General features: G+C 43.2%; 1 protein-coding gene and 2 long non-coding RNA genes across 4 annotated transcripts in view; 1 reads left to right on the top strand and 2 right to left on the bottom strand.

Annotated features, from left to right (window-relative positions):
• Nucleotides 1-2,563, bottom strand: part of LOC126415475 (uncharacterized) — a 29,511-nt gene extending 26,948 nt beyond the window's left edge. Inside the window, exons 1-2 of the long non-coding RNA XR_007575391.1 lie at nucleotides 2,461-2,563; nucleotides 2,301-2,366 (exon numbers count right to left, since the gene is read on the bottom strand). This is a non-coding gene — a long non-coding RNA (uncharacterized LOC126415475). The remainder of the gene's footprint in view (nucleotides 1-2,300; nucleotides 2,367-2,460) is intronic.
• Nucleotides 1-23,696, bottom strand: part of LOC126415423 (S-adenosylmethionine synthase) — a 274,910-nt gene that overhangs the window by 120,428 nt on the left and 130,786 nt on the right. The window lies entirely within an intron of this gene.
• LOC126415459 (uncharacterized) overlaps nucleotides 1-23,696 on the top strand; it is a 148,279-nt gene that overhangs the window by 88,860 nt on the left and 35,723 nt on the right. The gene's annotated exons all lie outside the window — the stretch shown is intronic.

Here is a 23,696-nt window from a genome sequence, read left to right on the forward strand (position 1 = left end):
GTATAATTGTAATGGTATTGAATAAAGATTTTTTTTTTTAAAAAGTAGGTGTTTTAGCTGCTGTCACGGCTAATCCGCACATCAGTAGCAGACAAATTGCGCGAGAATCGGGAATCTCAAAAACGTCGGTGTTGAGAATGCTACATCAACATCGATTGCACCCGTACCATATTTCTGTGCACCAGGAATTGCATGGCGACGACTTTGAACGTCGTGTACTGTTCTGCCACTGGGCACAAGAGAAATTACGGGACGATGACAGATTTTTTGCACGCGTGCTATTTAGCGACGAAGTGTCTTCACCAACAGCGGTAACGTAAACCGGCATAATATGCATTACTGGGCAACGGAAAATCCACGATGGCTGCGACAAGTGGAGCATCAGCGACCTTGGAGGGGTTAATGTACGGTGCGGCATTATGGGAGGAAGGATAATTGGCCCCCATTTTATCGATGGCAATTTAAATGACGCAGTGTATGCTGATTTCCTACGTAATGTTCTACCGATGTTACTACAAGATGTTTCACCGCATGACAGAATGGCGATGTACTTCCAACATGATGGATGTCCGGCACATAGTTCGCGTGCGGTTGAAGCGGTATTGAATAGCGTATTTCATGACAGGTGGATTGGTTGTCGAAGCACCATACCATGGCCCGCACGTTCACCGTATCTGATGTCCCCGAATTTCTTTCTGTGAGGAAAGTTGAAGGATATTTACTATCGTGATCTACCGACACTGCCTGACAACATGCGTCAGCGCATTGTCAATGCATGTGCGAAAATTACGGAAGGCGAACTTCTCGCTGTTGAGAAGAATGTCGTTACACGTATTGAGGTTGACGGACATCATTTTGAGCATTTATTGCATTAATGTGGTATTTACAGGTAATAACGCTGTAACAGCATGCGTTCTCATAAATGATAAGTTCACAAACACTGGAACAACCGAAATAAAATGTTCAAACGTATCTACTGTCTGTATTTTAGTTAAAAAAACCTACTTGTTACCAACTGTTCGTCTAAAATTGTGAGCCATATGTTTGTGACTATTACAGCGCCATCTATCACAAAGCGAAAATAGTGGTCCAAATAAAACGTTCATATTTCTTTACGTACTACAGGAATATGTAATAAAAATGAGGGTTCCTATTTAAAAAATCGCAGTTGATATCCGTTTGACATACGGCAGCGCCATCTAGCGGACCAACCATAGCGCCATCTGGTTTCCCCCTTCAAGCTAGACAAGTCTCCGGCTTTGTATATATATATATATATATATTTTTTTTTTTTTTTTTTTTTTTTGGTGGTTATTTCGTCAGATAATTTGCCCGGTCACGATCCATGGACCACCCTGTATGTCCATCTCATTCTGCCCTCCTCTTTCTTCCCTCCGCCCCCCCCCCCTATGTCCATTTCCTCCCCTACCCTGCCCCCCCCCTTCCCCCTCACTGGCCATCTCATCTTCCCCTTCTTTGTAACCTTGAGTCGGGTTTATTGTTATTGCAAATGAAACCTTGATTGGGAACTGAAGTCGCTTAAATGAAAGGGTAAACCGGTTGGGACCGTTAGTATACAGGATGCACAATGATACAATTTTTTGGGTACGTCCAGCGGCATACGTGAATACTGTTTCCAAAATGCGTTGGGAATAGAATTTAGTTGCAAAGAAGTAATAAATTTAAACGTCATGCACAATGCGGCAGCTTTTCACGCATGCCGTCGTTTACGACGTCATACCTCTTGAAATATGTGTGGTACCATGATACAATTTTGTATGTGCATCTAGCGGCATATGTGGAAACAGTCTGCGAATTTGATTGCGAATAGAATTTGTACCACAGAAGTAATAAATTTAAACGTAATGCACGATAGGATTGTTTTTCACGCGTCTCATTGTTTATGGCGTCATGACTCCTAAACTTTAATAGGTGTATGGTTATTACCCACACAGCGATTGTTGCCCGACAGTAAGAGATATGAGTGCCAAGTTTGGTTGAAATCGGTCCAGTGGTTTAGGAAGCGATGTGGAACATGCACACATACATACATTCACTTTTATTATGTGTATGGATTAAAAATATTGCCTATGTCCATCCGAGTGTTTTTTAGAACATCGTGTAAGGATTTGAAGTAAACTGATCGAGAGCTTTTCGAGATTCTGGGTTTCAATGTTGACAACGAACAGCCTTCAAGAAGCATGTAAAAAAAGGGGACAAAGAATAAGTTTAACGCTCTCAACATAGAGGTCACCACAGACGTAATGCGTGTAAAAAAAGTATAACCTAAATTCATTTACCGTACGAGGAAGACGCGTGCCTTCGAGGCCACGGTTGTCAGCAAACTTCCCGTAAGCACTATTATCCTGAAATTTATGAGAAGGTCGTATTTTTATTACTTGCGTAGCTAATGTGTTATTGCAAAACTTTTTAGAAATACTAATAGCACGAATGACTTACAGTATTTAAACAAGTTGATATTCACAGCGACACCGCTGCTTCCTCGACGTTTCACGCATATATTTCATTTACTCAGACTGCGTACGAACAGCCTTCAAGACGCATATAAAGAAGGGGGAAAAAGAATAAGTTTAACGCCCTCAACATCGAGGTCACTACAGACGTAACGCGTGCAAAAAAGCTATAATCTAAATTCATTTATCGTACAAGGAACATACGTGCCTTCGAGGTCACGGTTGCCAAATGGCATTTCAAGCAGTCAAAACTGCGGACGATGTCTACGACGCATTCATGATTTGGCTCCTAATCTCGGCAGAGGGCGGGTACAGAGACTGATGATGATGTGTGACTGTCACGTCAAACTAATGGCCGTGATAAATACTGCGGATATTGCGAAATATCAATAACAGTCACCAAGGTTACTCTTTCGTCAGACTGTTTTTATTGTGGTCCTCTGTCCAGAGACAGGCTTGACACAGCTCTCCAGGCTACTTTATCCTGTGTAAATCTCTTCATCTTCGAATAACTACTGCAACCGATATCCGTTTGAACTAGCTTTCTATATTCATCTACTTATCTCCCTCTAGAATTTTAAACTACCCCCCCTCCCCCCCCCCCACTTGCCACCAATACTAAACTGATGATTCCTTGTTGTTCCAGAATGTGGCCTGTCAATCGATCCCTTCTTTTAGTCAAATTGTGGCATAAATTTTTCTCCCCAATTCTGTTCAGCAGGGGAGAGAGTTGTTCCTTTTTGAGACTTTCGCCTCCAGCCAGCTCTATGATAGAAGTTTAATATATTATCTTCTCTTGAAAAAACAGCTGTCAGTTAATGTGTGCTGCAATTTTTCTCTGAAATTTCAAAAATTACTATGGAAAAGTAAGGTTTTTCCAAATGTGAAAAATTGTTCCAAGGTAAAACATGCTCATGTACCCAGGAACAAATATTCTACTGAAATTGAAAAGGGTTGCAAACGAGAAAATCCTGTCAATACGGTATTTAGTAGTCCAACCGTTACATTATTGACCTACGAGGTGCATTCAAGTTCTAAGGTCTCCGATTTTTTTTCTCCAGACTGGAAAGAGATACAAACATGCGCATTGTTTTAAAATGAGGCCGCGTTCATTGTCAATACGTCCCAGAGATGGCAGCACCGTACGGCAGATGGAATTTTACCGCCAGCGGCGAGAATGAGAGCTGTTTTAAATACTTAAAATGGCGACTTTTCCTTACTTGAACAGCGTGCAATCATTCGTTTTCTGAATTTGTGTCGTGTGAAACCAATTGAAATTCATCAACAGTTGAAGAAGACATGTGTTGATGGAGTTATGGATGTGTCGAAAGTGCGTTCGTGGGTGCGACAGTTTAATGAAGGCAGAACATTGTGTGACAACAAACCGAAACAACCTCAGGCTCGCACAAGCCGGTCTGACGACACAATCGAGAAAGTGGAGAGAATTGTTTTGGGGGATCGCCGAATAACTGTTGAACAGATCGCCTCCAGAGTTGGCATTTCTGTGCGTTCTGTGCACACAATCCTGCGTGACGACCTGAAAATGCGAGAAGTGTCACCCAGGTGGGTGCCACGAATGCTGACGGACGACCACATGGCTGCCCGTGTGGCATGTTGCCAAGCAATGTTGACGCGCAACGACAGCATGAATGGGACTTCCTTTTCGTCGGTTGTGACAATGGATGAGACGTGGATGCCATTTTTCACTCCAGAAACAAAGCACCAGTCAGCTCAATGGAAGCACACAGATTCACCGCCACCAAAAAAATTTCGGGTAACCGCCAGTGCTGAAAAAATGATGGTGTCCATGTTCTGGGACAGCGAGAGCGTAATCCTTACCTATTGTGTTCCAAAGGGCACTACGGTAACAGGTGCATCCTACGAAAATGTTTTGAAGAACAAATTCCTTCCTGCACTGCAACAAAAACGTCCGGGAAGGGCTGCGCGTGTGCTGTGCACCCGCACATCGAGCTAACGCTACGCAACAGTTTCTTCGTGATAACAACTTTGAAGTGATTCCTCATGCTCCCTACTCACCTGACCTGGCTCCTAGTGACTTTTGACTTTTTCCAACAATGAAAGACATTCTCCGTGGCCGCACATTCTCCAGCTGTGCTGCTATTGCCTCAGCGATTTTCCAGTGGTCAAAACAGACTCCTAAAGAAGCCTTCCCCTCTGCCATGGAATCATGGCGTCAGCGTTGTGAAAATTGTGTACGTCTGCAGGGCGATTACGTCGAGAAGTAACGCCAGTTTCATCAATTTCGGGTGAGTAGTTAATTAGAAAAAAAAATCGGAGGCCTTAGAACTTGAATGCACCTCATACTATTATCAACAACTAATTACAAATTAAAAACATTTTGAAATTTCCCTTTTCAAGACAGTGTAAATTGTTAAAACATTAAAGAAATTCAGTTCATTTTGAAATATCAGATGTTCCACCTTATTCTCTGTCAACGCACAAGACGGTGCATGACCGACGAAGAATAGCTTAATCGTTCACACGTTACATAACTAGTTTTAGAAATACCAGGTGATCAGAAAGTCAGTATAAATTCGAAAACTGAATATATCACGGAATAATGTAGATAGAGAGGTACAAATTGACACACATGCTTGAAATGACATGGGATTTTTTCAGAACCAAAAAATACAAACATACAAAAAATGTCCGACAGATGGCGCTTCATCTGATCAGAATAGCAATAATTAGCATAACAAAGTAATACAAAGCAAAGATGATGTTCTTTACAGGAAATGCTCAATATGTCCACCATCATTCCTCAATAATAGCTGTAGTCGAGGAATAATGTTGTGAACAGCACTGTAAAGCATGTCCGGAGTTATGGTGAGGCATTGGCGTCGGATGTTGTCTTTCAGCATCCCTAGAGATGTCGGTCGATCACGATACACTTGCGACTTCAGGTAACCCCAAAGCCAATAATCGCACGGACTGAGGTCTGGGGACCTGGGAGGCCAAGCATGACGAAAGTGGCGGCTGAGCACACAATCATCACCAAACGACGCGCTCAAGACATCTTTCATGCGTCTAGCAATACTTTTTTTTGTGGTTCTAATAAAACCCCATGTCATTCCAAGCATGTGTGTCAAGTTTTACCTCTCTATCTACATTATTCCGTGGTTTATTAAGTTTTCAAATTTATACTGACTTTTTCATCACCCGGTATATAGGATTTTACTCACCATAAAACACTGTAACTAAAGAATTAACAATATTCTCAAAATACTTGTAACAAATTACACAGCACTTAAATATCTAGAACTCGTTGTATTTATAAACACTGCACATAACACAATTAATGTCTCAGACAACAATAACAGAAAATTCCAGAAACTGCTTACAGCGGTTTCTAGTGCATATTCCATCGTGTGTTCGTGGTACACAATCCTCCAGGTGTAACACTCAACTAACTCCTCATTCAGCGTTCTTCTGTGGCACCACATTCCAAAAGCTTCTATTGTTGTCTTGTCTATACTGCTTATTGTCCACGTTTCACTTCAGTACTACGCTCCAGTTAAATACCTTCAGTAACTATTTCCTAACATTTAAACCTATATATTTAATAAATTCCTCTTTTTTAGAAATCCTTAACTTGCTACAGCCAGTCTGTAATTTACATGCTCTCTACTTCGACTATTGCAGTTATTTTCCTACCAAATAGCAAAACTCAACTACTAATTTTGGTATTTCATTTCTTAATGTAATTGCTCAGCATCGCCTGATTTAATTTGACTACATTTCATTACTATTGTTTTGCTTTTGTTTATGTTCCTCTTATATCCTCCTTTTAAGACACCATTTATTCTGCTCAACTGCTCTTCCAAGTTCTTTGCTGTGTCTGACAGGATTACAGTATCATCGGAAAAACTCTAATTTTTTATGTCTTCTCCCTGAACTTTTAATTCATTTGCCAATTTTTCTTTAGTTTCCTTTGCCACTTGGCCAGTGTACAATAGTCACAAATAGGTTATAACTTTGTCTCACTTCCTTCTCAACTACTGCTTCTCTTTCATACCCTTCGACCCCTAGCTCTAAATGCAGGAAAATGTAAGTTAATGCGGATGAGTAGGAAAAACAAACCAGTAATGTTCGGGTACAGCATTAGCAGTTCCTGCTTGACACTGACACGTCGTTTAAATATCGGGGCGTAACGTTGCAAAGTGGTATGAAAAGGAATGAGCATGTGAGGATTGTGGTGGGAAAGGCGAAAGGTCGACTTCGGTTTATTGGGAGAATTCTGGGAAAGTGTTGTTCAAATTCAGAATGGTTCAAATGCCTCTAAGCACTATGGGACTTAACATGTGTGGTCCTCAGTCCCCTAGACTTAGAACTACTTAAACCTAACTAACTTTAGGACATCACACACATTCATGCTCGAGTCAGGATTCGAACCTGCGACCGTAGCAGCGACCGCAGTAGCGCGGTTCCGGACTGAAGCGCCTAGAGCCGCTCGGCCACAGCAGCTGGCAAAGTGTGGTTCATCTGTAAAGGAGACTGCATACAGGATGCTGGTGAGATCTATCCTTGAGTACTGCTGGAGTGTTTGGGACCCGTACTAGTTCGGATTAAAGGGAGACATCGAAGCAATTCAAAAGCGGACTGCTAGATTTGTTACTGGTAGGGTCGAACAATACAGAAGTGTTACGGACATGCTTCGAGAACTCCAATGGGAATTCCTGGAGGGAAGGCGACATTCTTTTCTAGGATCGCTACTGAGAAAATGTAGAGAACCAGTATTTCAAGCTGACTGCAGAACGATTCTACTGCCTCCAACATACATTGCACGTAAGGTCCACCAAGATAATATACTAGAAATTAGGGCTCATACGGAGGAATATAGATAGGTGTTTGTCCCTCGCTCTGTTTGCGAGAGTAACAGGAAAGGAAATGACTAGTAGTGGTATTCGCTATCCTCCGCAAAGCGCCATATGATGGATTACGGAGTAACAATGTAGATGTAGATGTAACTGCCGTCTAGTTTCTGTACAAGCTGTAAATAATCTGTCGCTTCCTAAATTAAGAGCTGTTTCCTCTGTAATTTCATGTAGTGTATTTCAGTCAACAATGTCAAAAGATTTAGAGAAATCTATAAAAGCTATGAAGGTAGACTTGCCATTTTAAGCCTGTCTTCTGTTGTAAGTTACAGGATCAGTATTACCTCGCGTAATCCTACATTTTTCCAGAACCCAAGCTGATCTTCTCCGAGCTCGCCTTTACCAGTCTTTCCACTCTCCTGTAAATAGTTCGTGCAAATATTTTGCAACCATGATTTAGTAAACTGATAATTCGGCAGTATTCACACCTGTCAGCACCTGCCTTCTTTGGAAATGGAATTATTACATTCTTGTTGAAGACTGTTTCATCCATCTTTGCACAACAGGTGGAATAGTTTTGTCAAGGACGGCACTACCAAGGATATCAACAGCTCTGAGGGAATGTTGACTACTCCAGGGTACATGTTACGACTGAGATCTTTCAGTGCTCTGTCAAATTCTCTGCGCATTATTGTATCTGCCATCTCATAATCATCTACTTCCTGTTCCCAGCCCCGCGCGGTAGCCGCGTTGTCTGGGGCGCCTTGTCACGGGTCGCGCGGCTCCCCCCGTTGGAGGTTCGAGGCATCCCTCGGGCGGGGATGCGTGTGTTGTACTTAGCGTAAGTTAGTTTAAGTTAGATTAAGTACTGTGTAGGCTTAGAGACCAATGACCTCAGCAGTTTGGTCCCATAGGACCTTACCACAAATCAAAAAAAAAAATAAATCCTGTTCCCTTTCTATGATATTGCATAAGTTAATTTCCCCTGCATAGCCTCGCTATGTATTCCTTACATCTTTCATCTTTTCCTTCTTTACGCAGTACTGCTTTTCAGTCTTAGCTCTTGATATTCATACTGCTACTTCTCTTTTCTCCAAACGCCTCTTTAATTTTCCTGCAGGTAGTATCAATCTTTCTCCTAGCTTCCTCTAGCTGTCCCTGCTTACATTTAGACCAAATTGGATTTTTGTATTTTTTATATTTATGGTACGCGAAGTTCAGAAATCTAATATAAATATCCCAAAGCAGTTCGATGTAACTCTAAAAAATCGCTTGAAAATCCTCTTTGAAGTTTTCCGACTCTCTTTAGTACGCTAAAGTAAGGTCGTTTGATTCATTAGCAGGGTGCTTCTGTGGTAGAGTTCTCGGCAAACACTTGGGGGACATGTTCTCGATTCCTAAGTGATTGAGCTTTTTAAGCAAAGGTGCATGTTATACGTGCAATGCCGTGCAATGTAAAATACATAAAGAGGGAACAAAAATTAATTTCTAAATTCTTAAAATCAAATAATCTTGATTAACTGTCTTGATAAAAAAATCTTTCATAAAAGATAATTGTTCGATAATTAAGAATTTAAATTCGCATGAAAACTGGATTTGTATCTGCAGTATGCAGTTACAAATTAATTTTCATAGAAATAACTATTAGGCATATGTTAATTAGTATACATTTGATAAATTTTATATTTAAATGACTTACGTATTCGAACTACGCGGAAAAAACGGAAAAAATAATGATCGTAACGAGATTCGAGCCAGCAATTGTCACTCTCTAACACCACCGATTTTTTCTATCTATATGTACTGTATGCTTCACAGAAACGCTCATAGAGCATGTACTTTTGTTTAAAAATTTTAATCCAATGAAAATCGAACTCATGTCCCTCACATGTTAGGTGAGCAGTCTACCACAGATCCATGCTGCTTGTACAAATGATCTTACTTTAGCATTTTAAAGAGGGTCGGAAAACTTCTAACTGGATTTCCTCGACAATTTCCGAGACTTGCTTCGAATTTCTTCGGAATATTAATATTTGAGTTCTGAACTTCACGTACCACAAACACAAAGAAATGCAAAAATCCGATTGCCGTGTGGTCTCTTGTTAGCCGTTTTGCTCATTCTGTCAGTCTCATTTTTTAGACGTCTGTATTCCCTTTCAACTGATTCATTTGCCCTGTATTTTTATATTTTCTCCTTTCATCAATTAAAATCAGTGTCCTGTTGGAGGAACATCAGCAACTGAGCATTATACCAGAGGCTGAAAATACTGCTACAGTTGTAAAGTTCTTTTATTATCACACGACCGGTTTCGGCCTCTTGTACGCCCATCTTCAGGTGCCGTGACTTGGTGCCGTGACTCCCGGGCGCCGCGGTGGACGTGTACGAGGCGCGGTGTGCCACCTACGAGCGCAGAGAATGCCTTTATGACCCTTTTCGCTCCTTATCCGTTACATACAGGGTGTTTACAAATTAGTTATACAAAAGTAACCTTTAATTGTAAAAAAGCTAAATAATTTACAGAAATGTTCGATACAGCCATGAATGCAGTATATCTATAAATTTTATCTACGAATCTACAGTGTGGCGACCTTTCGTAACACGACAAATGTTAACATCTCCAGTCAGTTACCCGCCTAATCCTATGAAGCAGGTCTTGACGTATGGTGGCAACTACTAGTGTTTTCCACTGTCGCAGCTTGTCAGCGTTTTCCGGAAGCAGAGGAACAAACACTCTGTCTTTAATGTAACCCTATACAATGAATTCCATTGGGGTTAAATCAGGTGATCGTGGTGGGCAGGGTATTGTCGCTAATGCCGGGATGGTTTCTTTGAAAGGGCACGGCCGACTTCCTTCTCCATCCTTCCCTAATTGGATGGGACCGATGACCTCGCTGTTTGGTCCCCTCCCCTCAAATCAACCAACCAACAATATCGTTCCACCACATGGAAGCCAAATCGGCACATTCCTACAGATATAAGCGACAGCTTCACAATGATAATGTGGCGTCGCGCAATCTTGCTAGAAAATGAATTTGGTGCCATATCCTGTTGTAATTGAGGCATTATATGTATAATGTTTAAGCATGTCCAGATATGATATACCAGTTATAGTAGACTCGGAAAAAAGGAAAGGACCGAACCTTGATACAGATTACAGCGCAAAAAATATTTACCTGAGGCGAGTCCCGTACGTATTGGATTACGAGACGTGATTTCTGCTCGCCCCATATCCGAAAATTATACCGATTCACTTTACCGCAGATATGGAAGGTGGCTTTGCCATGGAACACAATTTTACTAAGAAAATAGTCTTCAGTTTGCATTTTGTTAAACATTTCTACACAAAACACTCCTGTTTTTCTTTGTCACTTTCTCTCGAAGCTTGCAACATTCCAGTTTGTAGGGTTGACAGGCATTTCCGTAATATATTCCACGCTGTAACATTAGGCACTTCTCTTTGATTTACCCAAACTACGAATGTAAGATTGCCGAACCCAAAATTGCTGCATCAGAGACTGCTGGCCTACCCTGACCTAGCGTTCTATGTGGTACACAGCCAGTTTCGGTGAAACGATTCTGGCAATTAATAACAGTTTGTTTTTGAGGTGGTGGCTTGCAATATTTAGTCCTGAATTGTCTCTGATGGTAGTAGCGTATTTCGACTCATGAAATCATAACCAGCACTGCGCACACGCTGCACCGTTATACGACTCTATGATGACTGCGATGACTGTTGGTATAGCTCATTCGCGCAAGCCACCAAACAGTGTTAGGCGGGAACTAACAGTGTTAGGCTGGAATAAAACTTGCAGACATATTGCATTCAGTGCTGTATTAAAAATTTCTGTAAGTTATTTACCCTTTCCAGAATTAATGGTTACTTCTGTATAACTAATTTAAAAACGACTATGAGAAAATGAAACGCCTACATCCGTCATTATGTTTTTTTTTTTTTTTTTTTTTTTTTTTTTTTTTTTTTTTTTTTTTTTTTTTGCAACTAGTTTCGGCGCTTCAGTGCGCCATCTTCAGGCAGTAGTTGATGCGGAAGCGGTTGACACGATCCCTATATTACCGCATCAGTGGCCAGCACAACTGGATTGTTGTTGTTGTGGTCTTCAGTCCTGAGACTGGTTTGATGCAGCTCTCCATGCTACTCTATCCTTTGCAAGCTTCTTCATCTCCCAGTAATATGAATATGCTTAGTGTATCCGTCTCTTGGTCTCCCTCTACGATTTTTACCCTCCACGCTTCCCTCCAATACTAAATTGGTGATCCCTTGATGCCTCAGAACATGTCCTACCAATCGACCCCTTCTAGTCAAGTTGTGCCACAAACTTCTCTTCTCCCCAATCCTATTCAATACCTCCTCATTAGTTATGTGATCTACCCATCTAATCTTCAGCATTCTTCTGTAGCACCACATTTCGATAGCTTCTATTCTCTTCTTGTCCAAACTATTTATCGTCCATGTTTCACTTCCATACATGGCCACACTCCATACAAATACTTTCAGAAACAACTTCCTGACACTTAAACCTACACTCGATGTTAACAAATTTCTCTTCATTAGAAACGCTTGCCTTGCCATTGCCAGTCTACATTTTATATCCTCTCTACTTCGACCATCATCGGTTATTTTGCTCCCCAAATAGCAAAACTCCTTTACTACGTTAAGTGTCTCATTTGCTAATCTAATTCCCTCAGCATCACCCGATTTAGTTCGAATACATTCCATTATCCTCGTTTGCTTTTGTTGATGTTCATCTTATATCCTCCTTTCAAGACACTGTCCATTCCGTTCAACTGCTCTTCCAAGTCTTTTGCTGTCTCTGAGAGAATCCTTCCCAACGACTGCTTCCCTTTCATATCCCTCGACTCTTATAACTGCCATCTGGTTTCTGTAGAAATTGTAAATAGCCTTTTGCTCCCTGTATTTCACCCCTGCCACCTTGACACGATCCCTATATTACCGCATCAGTGACCAGCATAACTGGATATGCAGACTATCAGAAAACATTGGTGTCAGCACGCCAACAATCAAATGCCAATTACTTCGTGGTGTAAGAGAAGGAGGGTAACGGCCTTGCCGCAGTGGATACACCGGTTCCTGTCAGATCACCGAAGTTAGACGCTGTCTGGCGTGGCCGGCACTTGGATGGGTGACCATCCGGGCCGCCATGGGCTGTTGCCATTTTTCGGGGTGCACTCAGCCTCGTGATGCCAACTGAGGAGCTATTCGACCGAATAGTAGCGGCTCCGGTCAAAGAAAACCATCGTCACGACCGGGAGAGCGGTGTGCTGACCACACACCCCTTCTATCCGCATCCTCAGCTGTGGATGACACGGCGGTCGGATGGTCCCGATGGGCCATGTGGCCTGAAGACAGAGTGCTGTATAAGAGGAGGAGGGGGCGTAGCAGCTTGTGTGATAATAAATGTTAAGGGCTGGAGGGGCTTCGTTAAAATGTGACGCAGAAATCTTCATAACAATATTTTATTCTATATAATGCTCAAATAGCAACGATGGAATGTTTTGTATTTGAGAACTATCAAAACTGATTAGTGACAACTTCCCTGATAGACATCTCCAAGTACTGCTCGACAAATAGTAGACCTTTGGTTTTAGCGCATTTGATGTGGTGCACATTTTTGGCGAAAAATGCCCTGTTGCCCGAATTTAGTCTTTTTATTTTCTGTAAGCTTGAACACTACAGTGCTTTACCAGGCATGGTATTTACCAGGTGATATGCCGTTGCGTTCCTCCGACCTTTGAAGTGAATTACCCACTAAATTATAGGGGGACCTACAGTTTGCTGCGAAACTTTAAACAATTTGGGAAGACACACAGTCATGAGAATTTGTGAGGACGGTCGTGTGTTGAAGTATAGGGTGGTTAGAATTAAGCTCTCGCTACTTGAGAAGGCCCTCTTGAAAAACGAAAGATCGTAAAACATTGAAACTTTGTTGAAACATCTGTGAGGACTTTCGAAAGAAAACTATGGAATAAACCAATTAAGTAAATACATTTTAGTTTACACTTAAGAGAGTAATATTTGTTAACAGCATACCGTGTTTACATTCTAAGTTACAAACGTTGCTTAGTGTGAAGACCATCTGCATCCACGACAGTCTGGAACTGTGCCAGGGGTACCATCTCAAAATTGTTCGCAGCACTATTCGAACAGTGGACGATGAAGTGTTCAGTTGTCGTGACACAGCTCTTGTAACTGCTTGAAGATCGCATAGTGCTTCCAGCATTCTCAGCTATGCAGCTTTGTGCTCGACATTTTCCTTTGCCAAACTTGTCTTCTCACAAGCTGAGGAGTAGGAGGGTATCGAAATGAGCGTATGGCGTCAGTGGCCGGCAGTTCCCAGGCGGAAAGTTCGGCCGTCAACTGCAGGTCTTATTGAGTTCGACGCCACATTGGGCGACTTGCGCGTCGACAGGGGGGATGAAATGATGATGAGGACAGGCACACTTGTTACAAAAACTGGTTTTTGTCCGTTTCAAGGATGCTCGATACAATTTATAGGATGTGCAAAATGGCTCTGAGCACTATGCGACTCAACTGCAGAGGTCATCAGTCGCCTAGAACTCAGAACTAATTAAACCTAACTAACCTAAGGACAGCACACAACACCCAGCCATCACGAGGCAGAGAAAATCCCTGACCCCGCCGGGAATCGAACCCGGGAACCCGGGCGTGGGAAGCGAGAACGCTACAGCACGACCACGGGATGCGGGCTATAGGATGTGCATTTGATAGTGATCTACTACGTTATGCACATTATTTGGTAACCGTGATAGCGTTACGGAGATGTTTAGCAAACTCAAGTGGCAGACTCTGCAAGAGAGGCGCTCTGCATCGCGGTGTAGCTTGCTCGCCAGGTTTCGAGAGGGTGCGTTTCTGGATGAGGTATCGAATATATTGCTTCCCCCTACTTATACCGCTCGAGGAGATCACGAATGTAAAATTAGAGAGATTCGAGCGCGCACAGAGGCTTTCAGACAGTCGTTCTTCCCGCGAACCATACGCGACTGGAACAGAATAGGGAGGTAATGACAGTGGCACGTAAAGTGCCCTCCACCACACACCGTTGGGTGGCTTGCGGAGTATAAATGTAGATGTAGATTCGATGCACCACGTATTGTCTACCAAGCAACCACAATATTGGCTGCAAATGGCAGCCGGAGGTACCCAATGGTGAGCACAGCATGAGGCTACGGATTGTAGTTGAAATGCTTAGTCGACGATTAACTCACAACAGTACTACTGCTAGTACTAAAATGTAGACTTTCACGGCCGGAAATGTCATGTCCATAATGATTATCCGGGCTATTATGCCGTGGTCGGTTGATGAATTTTGTCTCAATTCCCAACGTTTCGTCCCCGTCTGCGGGAGACATCTTCAAGGGGGTCTGTAGCTCGATGGAAGGTTCAACACACCCGCTGGCTCGCTACTGACTGCCGCTGACACGGAATTTGCGAAGTTGACATTTCGTCAGAAAGACAGCCAAGGAATTTCGCAGAGTGAGAGAGAAGTGGCAGATGAAATATTACCGTTTCTGCAAGATGAGCCAGTGAAATGTGCGATGTCGTATACGCTCGACTGTGCAGTAGATGTACGTAAGGAGTACAATGATGGCGATACGTGTTTATCAATGTTTAACAAGTGAAAGCGATATTGAAACTGGTGTCGACCCATGTAGTTCATCATTCTTGTTGGAAAAGGAGCAGCAAATCCAGTCTCCAGTGAAACGTAGTAAAGAACAATTTTTGTCCAAGGAGCGGGTACTGAACATTATTACGTACATGAAATATCATCCGCAACGTAGTAAAAAAACGATTATCAACAGATTTAGAATACGTCCGCAGCAATATGATCGTGTAGTGAATAATAAAAACTAAGGGTTTTCAAAAGAGGACAAGGCATACTTGTTACAAAAACTGGTTTTTGTCCGTTTCAAGGATGCTCGATACAATTTATAGGATGTGCATTTGATAGTGATTACTACGTTATGCACATCAAATTGGGTGGGACGTAGATTACAGTGATTTTAAGGGAAGCAGTGGCTCTTTAGATGACTTGAAACAGTGCTGCAGAACTGAAAGACCTAAGATAACGAAATTTCAGACAAGGCGTCAACTTAACGATGCACAGCATCGGCCTGAAAATATCTGGATGAGTTAAACAAACTTATCCTATCATTCAGTAAGGAATTTGTTCTCAACCCCGACCAATATGAATTTGAAGAGGACATGCATATGAAAGGAATACTGGAAATTATAGGTACCAGGAAACCTGTAACGAGATTAACTAACATCAATAGCTTAACGCATTTGCATAAAATTATACCGATTGTTAATCTGGATGGTAAATTGGCTAGAAACTTGTTTATTGTGCTACGAGAAGTTGGAGGTGCTCCCCTACAGTTCTTTCTCGTGTACGTGATATTGCAAGGGCAGTAGGGAATATTTACGTCACAGCAACCAAGAGTGGGAAAATGGGCGTAGGAGGAGTACAACTATAGTATGAGCACTACTTTTGACCAAAAGCAGTCGAAATGACTTGCTTTTGCGATTCCTAGTCTGTGCACAAAAATCACACTCTTTTAGAGCAAACCATCCTTCCTGAAAAGTGTGTGACATTGCAATTCATACCATCTGGAGAACCACTTGACAAATTCAGCCTATGGATGTTTGTTTTTCCCATGCATGTAAAACATATTATCGCACTATGTGTAGCTACGCCTTAAAGGATAATCAGTTTCACGACAAGCTCCAAGACAGATTGTTTCGGATTCGGTTGCATGCCATCACATTCGAACAGTTCTCATCGTCCCTTACACCAATACGATACTATAAGCGTTCTTTAAGATTGTATACCTAACAGTGACCTGCAAGGTTTGTAACTCCCAACGATTTCACCTTCGCTCTTGATATTGCGAACCTTTGTGACCGTTGTGGCAAACCATTTTTATTCGGTGTACATGGTGAAAGTTAATTATCAGTTTTGAACATTTTTTTGAATGTCGACGATATCCATTTTGTGAAGTGTAATGCATCTATTCCACAGAAGTTTGATTTCTGCATCTCCCGGACACTCATTTTCTGTTGCACCCCTGATGCACATAGTGAGTCGTTAGCAGCTACTGTTTTTCTCTCATAACTGTAAACACAACACTTTCAAAACAGTCTTGCTAAAGATTGAACTTGTGACTGCGCAGTCAAAGGATTCGTTGTTAATGTCTCTTCTTTTTTCCGTCAAATCTCCGTTGCGTTATCTTCTGTGCACTGCCTGAGGACACTGTGTGTGCAGCAGCCGTTAGTCAGCCGTCAAGCATCACGGCGATCCTGGTACGGTACTTCCGTTCCATTTGTTCAGTGTCTTGATGGTACCTTTCTCCCTGTTCCTCACTCACAGAACCTAAATTTTCTGGGAGATGACGACGTAGTCCAAAAAGTGCCGCTTCAAGCTCATTGGGACGTCCGATACTTTGAAGGTATCCAGCATGTCTTTTATTACAGTCTTGTAATCAAGGTCTTTTAAGTCGTCAAGATACTCGTTAACACCGTGTTTAAAAGATAACCGAGGAGATATTTAAATTTAATTTGTTTTATCCTCACATGATTCGTCTTTCATTAGTTACCAAACGTCAGAGCCGATGAAAACCCGTTCTTTCATCTCAGCGTCTGAAGCCGAGGTAACTCACTTGAAATAGTCACCGCCTTTTGACAGGGCTTTAATAAATTGTTCATGGTAAACAAATGGGCATGACGTCCTACTACTGCTAGATTTCAGATATAGCTGGTGAAGGGGTTAAGACCTCGAAACCGTAGTAGTGTATAGCGATTTCTGTCGTGCAAGACTGCTGTCAATAAAAGCATTTTACTGCTGTGGCGGATTTGTTTACCATGAACACGTTACAGAACAGTTGTGGAAGACCCACACGTAAAAAAACTGTGCTTTAATAAATTGTTTCATAATGTCAAGTTTTATGTGACGTGGAAGCAGAAGTTCTTTTAGGCCGAACAGAGAAAAGAATGAAATTACAATGAAATGAACACCCTCAGCTGCTTACAGGCGTTGACATACGTCAAAGGGGACAGATGAAAATGTGTGGCCCGACAGGGACCCGGACCCAGGATCTCGTGCTTACATGGCAGACGCTCTATCCAACTGAGCCACCGAGGAGACAGAGGATAGCGCGCTTCAGGGATTTATCTCTGGCACGCCTCCCGCGAAACCCACCTCAACGTATTGTCCCGCACTACATTCATAGTGCCCCCGCCCATTATGTGGGTTTCGCGGGAGGCGTGCCAGAGGTAAATCCCTGCAGTCGCGCTATCCTCTGTGTCCTTGGTGGCTCAGATGGAGAGAGCGTCTGCTATGTAAGCAGGAGATCCCGGGTTCGGGTCCCGGTCGGGGCACACATTTTCATCTGTCCCCGTTGACGTATGTCAACGCTTGTAAGCAGCTAAGGGTGTTCATTTCATTGTAATTTCATTCTAACGAGCTGCATGGTCACCGCTGATATCTGTTCTTTCGGGCATGTCCGAAAGAACAGATACCATCTTAGTATATATAAAGAAAAGAATAATACGTCTTCCCTCCAATTTTCGGTGATCTAGTAGGCCATATTTCCTGATACGAATCCCTGTATTTTTTACGATCGCCCCATACCCATAGGAAGCAGGTGTACTTGGAATAGCCACTTTGTTGAGTAAGAATCACGGGGGCAACTTTCAATTTCCCGCATATAGTCCACACGAATGTTTAATGTGAAGTGAAAGCAGAAGTTTTGGGCCGAACAAAGAAAATAATACGTCTTTCTCTCCAATTTTCGGTGATCTAATAGGCCATATTTCCCTATACAAATCCCTGTATTTTTTACGACTGCCCCTTACCCATAGGAAGCAGGTGTACGTGGAATAGCCAACCTGTTGAATAAGAATCACGGAGGCAACTTTCAACTCCCTGCATATTGGTATGGAATCACATTTGTTCCCACAGTGTAGAAGAACGGCTTTGAGAATTATTTTTGAAGAATTAATGAAGAGTCTCCAATCTTCTTTATAATACAGCTTTCCCAGAGAAAAAGGCTGAATCTGTTTCAGATCTTTTGAATATCCAGCAGGTATGGAATCACATTTGTTCCCATAGTGTAGAAGAACAGCTTTGATACTTATTTTTGAAGAATTAGTGAAGAGTCTTCAATCTTCTGCGTCGTTCAAAATTTCAAACACTTGCATTAATTTTTTTTGTCTATTACTGATCCAAGAGGAAAAAAATTTCAGATGCTGACAAGTTTTTTCCTGCAGTCTAGAGGCTAACAGGTGTGCAGCATTGCAGCATGTTTTAGAAGTGACTGATCACTGGTCGAATCCTTCAATTCGGATTGAGAAAATTATTGTGGCTTACGGCAGTCCTTCGTAATCTCCATCAGAAATGTCGTGGGTCTCGTTCTCAGAAAGTCGAAACACGCCATCAAGACCATCAGGCGACAGAGATACAAGAATATCAGTTCCACGAGGCACAGGACGCAACGGAGGTTTATTGCTTGGTGTTGTGTCTAGACAAGACAGCCTAGACACAATGAGAGGAAGCCGAAAGGCACGCGCTAAGCTAAAGCAGGATGGCGTGAGGTCTGAAACAGGATACGTAATAAATGGTATAAAGAAAAGTACGTAGCTGCTGGAATACTTAACTTTAATCCATCCTTGTGGTACATCTGGAGATTGTGGCGATACAAGTGAGACTCTTTAGATACATGCAATGTTACTAATGGCGCCTTGCTAGGTCGTAGCCATTGACTTAGCTGAAGGCTATTCTAACTATCTGCTCTGCAAATGAGCGAGGCTTCGTCAGTGTGCATCGCTAGCTACGTCGTCAGTACAACTGGGCGAGTGCTAGTGCGTCTCTCTAGACCTGCCGTGTGGTGGCGCTCGGTCTGCTATCACTGAAAGTGGCGACACGCAGGTCCGACATGTACTAATGGACCGCGGCCGATTTAAAGCTACCACCTAACAAGTGTGGTGTCTGGCGGCGACACCACACTTGGATAACAGGTTTCCTTTCTGGATTTACAGTTGAGTCCTCGTATGGTACATGAACAAAAGTAATACTCGGCACTCAATACCGTAAGCACCCCAAAACTGACAGAGTTCATCTTATGCTTGGTCCACACACGGAGTTCTTCCTCGCGACTTGAATGCACTCAATCTGAGATGGCTTGCCCTGATTCTCAACCTTTATACCAGAGTATAATAAATATACTTTTTTATCAGAGTCTGAGATTATCCGCTGCTGCTTTTTCACTACAAGCTTAGCATAGATGTGGCAGAAGGAGTCAGCGAATATGACGTCTTGAAGCCATGAAATTCGCTGCTGAAGAATAAGTGGAAAATGATATGTAAAACAAACATATAGACCTCGACATTACGACATCAAAAATAAAACATATTTTTGTATCATGTCACTTTACAAACCTTCACAAAAGCAGTAGTGGCGTTATTATAACGATTAAACAGCTACATTTGTATACCTCACAGAAATTCGCATTTTGTGTCACGACTGCACGTGACTGAACATTATGTGTTTTACCTGAAATCAGCACCAAAAATACATCTAAGAAAAATATTCAGTGGCTGATGGTCTGCATACATTGTGAAGCCATGCGATTTCACCACCAATCAGAGGTGTCTAATTGCTTCGTCGGTATGGGCCTACCGGGGCCCAAGAGAAATACGGGCCCCACAACGAACTTGCGTCTTCATACTACTCGGCTTATCCGCCACACTTCGTGAATGCTCGGATCCGTGCAGGGCCCACGGTAAATCAATAGGTAATTGAAAAGGCTCCCACTAAAGGTGCTATCGAGAGGTTGCATGCGTTGAAAGAGACAGTAAAAAATTATAAAACTCGTCTGAAATAGTTACTTGCTCCCCGCCTGAGACGGCTGCTGGTACTCTAAGACATGTACCGACCGGTGTAACGCAGTGGTTAGCACACTGGACTCGCATTCGGAAGGACGACGGTTCAAACTCGCGTCCGACAATCCTTATTTAGTTTTCCCGTGATATTCCTAAATTGCTTAAGACAAAAACCGGGATGGTTCCTTTGAAAGGGGACGGCCGCTTTCCTTCTTCATTCTTCCCTAATCCGAGCCTGAGATCCGTCTATAATGATCTCGTTGTGGACGGGTCGTTAAACACCCTCCTGCTCCTCTAAGACGTGCAATGTCACGTGCTGTGAAGTACGCGCCACCGCGTGTCTTTCTCGTGGGCCTCAGGTCTTTTGGATGTGATATGTCCGTGCTTCCCATCGACTTTGGAACCGACTTAACCTGGTAGGTATAGCAGGACCTACAGCTGAATGTGCACGCCCAACCACGGGGCAGCTGTGCAATTTTCGCATTAACAAATCATTGCCAGAAGCGGTAAGTGACAGAAACAAATCATTTGACCGAATGGGTATCTAATTTCGGGACTACAGATTATTAGGCTGATATGTAGCCACTCAACCATCGAGCCACACACACAGTACGCTCTTAGACGTTTACTAATCTCTGAGAGCTACGAATTATTTATTTGCGCTAGTTCATGGTTTATCAAAATTGTTTGAAATGGCTCTAAGCACTATGGGACTTAACATCTGAGGTTATGAGTCCCCTAGTCTTAGAACTACTTAAACCTAACTAACCTAAGGACATCACACACATCCGTGCCCGAGGAAGCATTCGAACCTGCGACCGTAGCAGCCGCGTGGTTCCGGACTAAAGCGCCAAGAACCGCTCGGCCACCGCGGCTGGCTAGTGGTTTATTAAATTAATAATTGTTCGTATTGTTTTTGAGTGCACAAATGAAGACGCTTGTAAAAGTTCCCAGACTTTAAGCCGAAAAGTGTTCGACGCTGAACATCGGGTACGTTTTTCTGGAAATTTTAATACGGTGTTTCTAAAAGTTCCTGTGGTGCGATTATCAGTTTCACGTACGTTTTTGTACTTGTCTCACTGATTTCATAAGTGTCATGATAACGTTAGTCCTTTTTCTGATTGTTTCTCAGAATTGTAACTTCGTCCTTGTGCACTGCTTGTCAGTTATGCAGGGGTTGGAAGAATGTGGAAACACGGCTAGAAAAGAGTGCTTGAACATAAATGCAGACTCTAGCAGAGTCTGCTCGTTGGCTGTTGTATTTGACTACGAACGGCACCCGTACAATGTCCTCAATACGTTCCAAGTGTCAGTCGTGGCTAGAACAGCGTTCTGTGTGGTTGTGAGTGCTTGATGTCGGAGCTTGGCAAGTTCGAACGTTGGCAAACTTTTTGTACTGGTGCGGTGGGCGCCTCCCTAAACAAGGTAGTCGGAGTGATAGGTGTTTCAAAAGGCACCGTATTGAAGATTTATGCCGCATACAGGGAAAGCGGAAAAACGTCATCCGGGAAGCCACAACACGGATGAACGTGTGTACTGAGTGATTGTGACAGACGACCAATGAAGAGGATTGCGACAAAAATATGGGGACGACAGCTGCCAAAGCCAATGCAGAACTGAATGTTGCACTCGCAAACCCTGTTAGCACCGAAACAACACAAAGGTACACTATGTGATCAAAAGTATCCTTACACCTGGCTGAAAATGACTTACAAGTTCGTGGCGCCCTCCATCGGTAATGCTGGAATTCAATATGGTGTTGGCCCACCCTTAGCCTTGATGACAGCTTCCACTCTCGCAGGCATACGTGCAATCAGTTGCTGGAAGGTTTCTTGGGGAATGGCAGCCCATTTTTCACGCAGTGCTGCACTGAGGAGAAGTATCGATATTGGTCGGTGAAGCCTGGCACGAAGTCGGCGTTCCAAAACATCCCAGAGGTGTTCTATAGGATTCAGGTCAGGACTCTGTGCAGGCCAGTCGATTACAGGGATGTTATTGTCGTGTAACCACTCCGCCACAGACCGTGCATTATGAACTGGTGCTCGATCGTGTTGAAAGATGCAGTCGCCATCCGCGAATTGCTCTTCAACAGTAGGAAGCAAGAAGGTGCTTAAAACATCAATGTAGGCTTGTGCTGTGATAGTGCCACGCAAAACAAGAGGAGTGCAAGCCCCCTCCATGAAAAACACGACCACACCATAACACCATGGCCTAGGAATTTTACTGTTGGCACTACACACGCTGGCAGATGACGTTCGCCGGGCATTCGCCATACTCACACCCTGCCATCGTATCGCCATATTATGTACCGTGATTCGTCACTCCACACAACGTTTTTCCACTGTTTAATCGCCAAATGTTTACGCTCCTTACACCAAGCGAGGCGTCGTTTGGCAGTTACCGGCGTGCTGTGTGGCTTATGAGCAACCGCTCGACCATGAAATCCCAGTTTTCTCACCTCCCGCGTTAACTGTCACAGTACTTGCAGTGGATCCCGATGCAGTTTGGTATTCTTGTGTAATGGTCGGGATAGATGTCTGCCTACTACACATTACGACCCTCTTCAACCGTCGGCGGTCTCTGTCAGTCAGCAGATGAGGTCAGCCTGTAAGCTCTTGTGCTGTACGTGTCCCTTCACGTTTCCACTTCACTATCGCATCGGAAACAGTGGACCTATGGATGTTTAGGAGTGTGGAAATCTCGCGTACAGACGTATGACACAAGTGGCACCCAATCACCTGACCACGTTCGAAGTCCGTGAGCTCCTCGGACCGCCCCATTCTTCCCTCTCACGATGTCTAATGACTACTGAGGTCGCTGATACGAAGTACCTGGCAGTAGGTAGCAGCACATTGCACCTAATGTGAAAAACGTATGTTTTTGGGGGTATCCGGATACTTTTGATCCCATAATGTAGCTTCAGAAGCAGGGAATCGCAGGGCGAGCTGGGATTCCAAAACCAGTCCTGACTAATGAAAAAGGCCGCAACAGAAAAAAGTGGTGCCGAAGCCGTAACATCTGACTGTGGAGCAATGGAAGAATGTCATTTTCTAGGATGAGTCTTGTTTCACGCTATTTCCAACTTCCCGCTGACTTAACGACCCAAGAGCTCAATGAAGCTTTGGGCACCCGTATCATGGTATTGCGTGGGCCCCATGGTTACTCTGCAAGGTGAGTTGCTGCCATGGATTATGCGACCATTTTGGCTGATCAGGTCCATGCCACGGTACAAAGGTTGCTCCCCGATGGTGATGCTGTGTTTCAAGATGACAGCTCGCATCGTACGGGACGGGTTTTGTGAGTACGAGGATGGGCACCACAGTCACCAGATTTGTGGTCTACTTTGGAGGGAAGGATGCTTAATGGCTATCCACCTTCTTTATCGTTACCTGAACTTGCAACTGTTTTGCAGGAAGAATGTTATAAAATAACATTGAAAACCGTGTGGAACA

This window comes from Schistocerca serialis, chromosome 1, assembly GCF_023864345.2.
Source record: "Schistocerca serialis cubense isolate TAMUIC-IGC-003099 chromosome 1, iqSchSeri2.2, whole genome shotgun sequence".
Lineage (NCBI taxonomy): Eukaryota > Metazoa > Arthropoda > Insecta > Orthoptera > Acrididae > Schistocerca > Schistocerca serialis.